Here is a 6,706-nt window from a genome sequence, read left to right as displayed (position 1 = left end):
CAACGCATGCCCAGAAGGGCGTGGATCTGATTACCATACGAGGCGGGGCCAGGGCTTGAATATGCATAGCGAAGTTGTGCAATGTATTGCATATGGAACACCTTTGTGAATAAAGATGTGGGACAGGCTGAAGCTCGAGGCTCAAGTTTTCACGGGAGCTATCCCACTTGTGCCGGGCGTTGACATACATCCCCACTTCATAACTATATCTGGTTGTGGAGTGTATTTATACTGCGTATCGCTTCAATTAAAGCCTGAGGCATCTTTCAGGTGGGGCTCAGGCTTCAACACTCAGCAGTACCCAACACACCTAACCTCCCTTAAAATATATTTGTGCTACCAAAAGAAAGGCCAGTGTGGTTGCCTGGTCTGGCATAAATGAAAAGCCAGCAGTATTTCAACAGAATTAAGACTTCCCTTAGTTCTGGAAGCATCAGCGAAGAACTTTGGTTTAGTTTACTCTTGCTTGTCTTACAAAAGGTGCTTTATTTTTAAATTATCTATCTTTCTGTGGTGGCACTAAAACACAACAGAAATTCTTTAAAAGCTTCAAACCATCTGTTGCAGATTCATACATTTGAAAGAAATAAAATAAGCATATAAAGAAGAAGCAAAGTAAGGGAAGAAGGTACAGTCGCTTGGAAAATACATGTCTAAGTACTAGGGAATAAATTCCCACAACTAATTTTGAAGAAAATGAAGGGCAAGGAGATCTGCTCGTTGTGGATGCTTTTATTGACTGATTAGCTTTGGGTGGGGGCTCGAGGAGTCGCGCAAGCCGTCGGTGATTCCATGGGCGACGCAAGGAGGAGAGTGACAAGTATTGCTTCTCAGCAGACCTGAGACTTCCCTTTTCGCGGCCGTAGGTAGGGAAACAACAGCAGCTCGTCGTCTAGGGTGCTCATTTAGGCTCAGTTCTAGTCGGTTACGGTGGCATCTAAAACTTTGCTGCTAGAATAGGGGAACTTTCCGATTATATGGCCCAGTGCTTAGTTCGTTAAATTTTCGGCTCCTTTATGGTTTCTAAGGCCCCTGGTTGGAGTTTCTTGAATGTCTCTTCATTTGCATATTTCCCGGCGGTGTTACCCTGCGCCATTTTAGAGAGCAGCTGAAGCATTACCCGTCGAAGGCAACAAGGGTATCAGTAAGGTAGGGGATTAAAAGTTTAACATCCAGCAACTATTTGATTAACATTTTAACTGGTTAAAATTTCAAATTAACATTTAACAGTTCTAATTGTATCAACTTGTGAACTTGTTCATAACAATTTCAATTGACTTTTCTAAATTGTGGCATTTGTGTGTCCTGTCAGACTCTCTTCTACAGAAGCAACTTCAGGAAAAGTAGCAGCTCAAATGGCTGAGCAACAACTGCTTTCAGGCTTTGTAGATCTACCCACCAGCATGCATAAATCAGTGCTTTTATTGTAGTTTACTTATGTCTGTTCATACTAAAAATAAACTGTAGATATTAAAGCTATGGTTAGGAGAGGTAGGAAAAGTATGTCAAAATCCAATCTCAAAAATATTTCATTGACTGGAAATGCTTTACAGGGATGCGCTAGGAAAAAAAAATAACAGCAGCAACAACAACAACTCAAAAAAAACACCCTAAAAACCCAACATTATAATGTTTTAAATGAAAGAGCAGTCGGAATTGGCTGAGAAACCAAGTCCCCTGGACTAACTGCACTTGGAATGACTGTCTCTGTGTTGCAGGTGCAGTAAGTGAGGATGTGGGACCTGTAGTGCACAAATTGCAGAGCTGATGCATGCATGTGGATATTAAACATCAAGGTTTAATGCCTGTGTGCAGATCACTGGCCCAGTGCTTACTCAGATCTGACATACCTGAGTCACGTCAGATCTGCTGGGTATTTCAAGACAACTGAACCACAAAATGCATGGAAACTGTTTAGGAATTCCCTGTTAAAAGAGACTTCAGTCAGTAGATTAATCATTCACAAACAGGGTGAGGCTGGCAGACTCATTCAGGTACCCAAGAGTTTATGCAAGTGACCTAAGGATGATCCAGTGTTAAAGCTAAATAAAAATCAAATGTGCTTTAGCAGATGAATCATCCTGGAGTGTTTCACTTACCCTCAAACTAGACAGGACATGTGGAGTGAGTCAGAATATGTAGCTTGCAAAGTGATGGAGGTGAAAAAACTTCAGATTCTCTCACAGTGATGTAAACTGGGACCAACCTCAGTAGACCTATCTCTGTATAAACCTTGGCTAAGAGGAAACTAAGGTGTAGATCTTAGAAGAAGTAGAATTTAACCCTGGAAAAAAAGTCAGTCTGTTCCTCTGCAGCTTTGCTATGTCTGTATTTCTGTGGTCTGTCACTGCACAGAGGGCTCCTACACCTTCATACTGCTGAAGAGTCAGGAGGTGTCTCCTTGCTGCTTCTGCTGCTGCCAGATGTGCCTAAAGCTTAAGATACTGTAAAGAATACCCTGTCTTGAGGTGTGTGCACACTGATGCTCATACAAAAATGGACTTTCAGCTTTTGAAATGCATCTGATGAACAAAGCTAAACCTGGCAATATTTTGCCTTACCTTTGTGTTAAAACACAGTAATAGAAACTTGCATCAGGACTGGAGGGGCATGTTCACAGAAAGATAAACTGCACAGGAAGATAAAAGCTAACTGCAATTAATCTTTAGACATGACATTTCATGAAGGCTCCTGTAGGTATTAACTACACTGATGTGGTGTTACCCTAATAACAGCATGTGATGTTATATTAATGCACCAGCTTGGTGTTTACAAAACACTGCTGCCTGCTGGCCCCTGGCATTTTTTCAGTGAGGACACATGAACTTTCAGGAATGTTTCTCACTGACTCACACCAAATGTGAGCTATAACCGTGGGAGGTTTAAGCACATAATCCTAACACAGCATTTAATTCTCCTGCTGCCTATGAGGCTGAGGATCATAAGCTGTTAGTCAGCACTCACCATTTTTTTTCCTGTTTCTTTTACCTGTAACCAGGAATGAGTGCTCTGGCCCTATAGCCAGGATGTTAAGGAATGTGATTTCTTTTCTGCTCTCTTTCTGATTTCTGTGTAACCTTAAATAACTCAGTCTCCCTTTGCTTTAATTTCCAGCTGTCAAAATGGTGCAAGGATTGTAATCCACGTTGGGAAGCTGCCTGAAGATAAATCTCTTGCCTCCCATTACCTAATCAAAAGATATGTGGTCTTTCTAGGAGACAAGATTGATGCCAAACATGATTTCTTTGATGTGATCCTGATCAATGTGATCGGGATGCAAGGGTTTGTATTTCTCTCTGAAATTTTCTTAGCTGGTACTTGACAGAACCAGCTGCTGGGTGCCTCAGGCTGTAACACTCAGTGTTACATTCAGGAGCAATGCAAATCACTCACTGTGCCAGCTCTGAGACAGGTCCTTACCAGAGAATATATTTCACAAATTTACAGCATTCCTAAAATTATATTCTAGATCATTTCACATTCAGCAGACTTCGATCATGACTACATGTAGATATCATGTATCATCTTTACCCTAAACACTACCCTTCCCAACGGGCCAGGTAGAGGCATCCAGACAAGATGAGCTTGTTGTATCACCAGCTTCAACAGAATTTAAAAATCATGTGATCCCTTTGTATCATATATGTTGTACAATAAATGAGGCTAGGAACACGAAGAGACGAGTAATGAAAATACACAGCAAGTTGATTTCTTCAAGGGAAAAACACTGGGGATGCATTGATATTTTCAGTGCCTCAAAGCAAAGATCACGTGAGGGGAGGAGAAGCAGTGAATAAGTCAGCTCTGCTCTGCTTTCTGGAAAGTTCAAAACTGTTGCTGTTAGTTTGGGAGTCCCTCGGGGAGCCCTCTAAGATGTAATCTTCACTGGTAGCAGCAGGCAGGCAAGGAGACTCCACACGGCTTCTGAGGATGCTGATTAGATGAGGGTTTATTGGGGGTGCCACCCCCGGGAGCAGCATGGTTTCTGAGGGGGAAGGGAGGAAGGAGGAGGGAGGGGGAGGGAGGGAGGGAGAGCCTAGGGAGAAAAGGAGCCAAGAGAAAGGGTTTCGTCTCCCTCGCACAGTTGAAGAGGGAGATTCAAAGTGGGCGCAGAATAAGACTTGGGCCAATGGGATTACAGACACATGACACTGCAGGGGACGATCACAGCTTGGAATAAACCGTACATTTTCGAGGGGTGAGACAGAGCATGCCATTTAACTAAAATATAACACCACACAAAACTGCTGTTTTTGTAGACCCCCAGCACAAACTGTGCAATCGTAATACCACTAGACAAGATGATAGGGGACACCTTGCATAGCTTAGTATTGCATAGCTGTAAATATTTTCCCCAGTGGGCTTTAGCTACCTGCACACTTCTGTCTCCATTCCATACTCCTGTGGTGTTGAATTTGTGGATATTTTTAAGAGCAACTTTTATTCAGAAAACAGGCAAATTTTAAATTTTATTTTTTAGTTTCCTTCCCAGGGGCTGGAATGGGGCTGTGGTTTGGATCTGTGCTGCACACAGGGCTGATAACACAGAGGTGGTGTTGTTATTGCTGAGCAGGAATTGCACAGGGCCAAGGCCTTTCCTGCCCCTCAAAGGCCACGCTGGGGAGGGGCAGGGTGTGCCTGGGAGTTTGGGAGGAGACACAGCCAGAACAGGTGACCGTGACTGACCCAATGAATGCTCCAGACCTCATGACATCATGCTCAGTATGTAAAGAGAGAGGAAGAGGGAGGAATGGCAGGGACATTTGGGGTGGTGGTGTTTATCTTCCCAAGTCACTATTCCATGGGACAGGGCCCTGCTCTCCTGGAGGTGCAGAACACCTGCTTGCCCATGGGAAGCAGGGAATTGACTCCTTGTTTTGCTTTGCTTGTGTGCGCAGCCTTTGCTTCTCCTATTAAGATGTCTATCTCAACCCATGGCTTTTCCAGCTTTTACCCTTCTGATTCTCTCCACAATTCCGCTGGTGGAGGAGTGAGCGAGCAGCTGCTAGGGGCTTGGGTCTGGCTGGGGTTGAACCATGACATCACCACAAAAAGTCTCTTCAGTAGGAGCAGGAAGAGATGTGAGCAATGCCTACAGCATCACCTGCTTAAGGATTGCATAAGGCATGGAGGGAACAACAGTCACCCAGGACTGGCCACTAAAAGAACCTCACTGAACCTTCCCTGGGTGTAAGGCACCACGCTCGTTCTGTGAGAGCAGCAGTGTTACTTCACTGTGTCCTCACTGTGCCTAGGAGTCTGTAAGAGATTAACAAACCACATTCTACTGCACATTTCTGCATGCCAGGCTTCAAGCCCACTCTGCCCTGCAAGTTCTGAAGTGATACATAAGTGGAAGAGAAGGCTTTTTAACTTACACTTGCTGTGTTTGGAATTTAGTTAGTTCATCTTTCAGCTGCCAAATCCAGAAGCTGACAATTGCAAAGTTAAGAGATTATTGGTTTCAGATGACCTCCAGCTCCACCCTGATCCTAATACTTATAGCTAAGAATATAGTTCTTCAGACAATCAGTCGCAAGGACTGTGGTACAGTATCTGCTGGCATGTGGTAGTATCATGATTATTCTGGATACGTCATCAGCTGAAAGCACCTGAAAATAGTTCAGATGTAATGTGTCTTCTGCTAAAGGCTGCAGTCATCTCCTGTGGGTGGACTCATAATAAGGAGAGAGGTCACAGGCTTTCAAGAGTATGTCATATGTTCAGGTGTAATATGACTTATCTTACCCAGAATTATTAATTAGGCTGACAAATTATGTGTGTTTTCTTACACCATTATAACTTCAGTTTGCCAAATATAATTTGGAGCCTTTGGAGTATAGGTACCTGTGATTATTTCTAATTACTTTTATAATCACAGTTTAAGTACTGAGTGATAAGAGAGCACAGGTACTGGGTTAACAAAAAAAGGGCTACAAAATGTTAAGACTGCTATTTAAATGCTCAGTCCTGAGCCTTTTCTCATTCATTTCCATGGGACTGATCATGGGAATTAGAGATGGAAGGTTAATCTCTAAAAAGAGGGCCCTCTAAAAAGAGGGCAAACACAAAGCAAAGGTACTCCAAGAGAGAGAGTATTGTTCTGAAGTTTAAGCATGGCAATAGGAAACAGAAGTCTTAGTTTCTAATCCCAGTTTTGCGCTAATTTACTCAATGTTTCCACTGAAGTTCTTAAACCTTCTCTTTCTGTACTTATGAAATGTAGTGAATAGTAGACTTAGTGTCTTGGAGTCTTTTTAAAAACCATGTAGATGTGCTTATGGACGTGGTTTAGTGGTGGGCTTGGGTGAGAATGAAAGCCCCCCCCTATGCTTCCTGTGGAACCTCTGTGCTAGAAAATTTTGGGGCCTGGAGTAGGGAAAATTCAGAGGTGCAGCTCAGGAGTCTTTGGCTTCTTCCCCCTGGTGCCGCACAGAGTGTTTGGGTCATTGGCTGGCTTAGTGGTATGATTGTGATCAGCCTGGGATTTAGTATCCAGCTCTAGGGCCCTGTAAGTAATGCTTTTTTTTATTAAATTTGTGGTTTTCACTCTCCTATTTGTTCTTCAGAAAAACCACAGTAGAGAGTTACTCAAACTGTCTTGAATTGCACTGAGTACTCATAACAAATACACCTCAGGCTGTAACTGAAGGTCTGCTACACATAATTGAAGATGTTTTATTAAACAAAATATCAAATAGATAGA

This window comes from Motacilla alba, chromosome 1A, assembly GCF_015832195.1.
Source record: "Motacilla alba alba isolate MOTALB_02 chromosome 1A, Motacilla_alba_V1.0_pri, whole genome shotgun sequence".
Lineage (NCBI taxonomy): Eukaryota > Metazoa > Chordata > Aves > Passeriformes > Motacillidae > Motacilla > Motacilla alba.
This window is presented reverse-complemented; position numbering follows the sequence as displayed.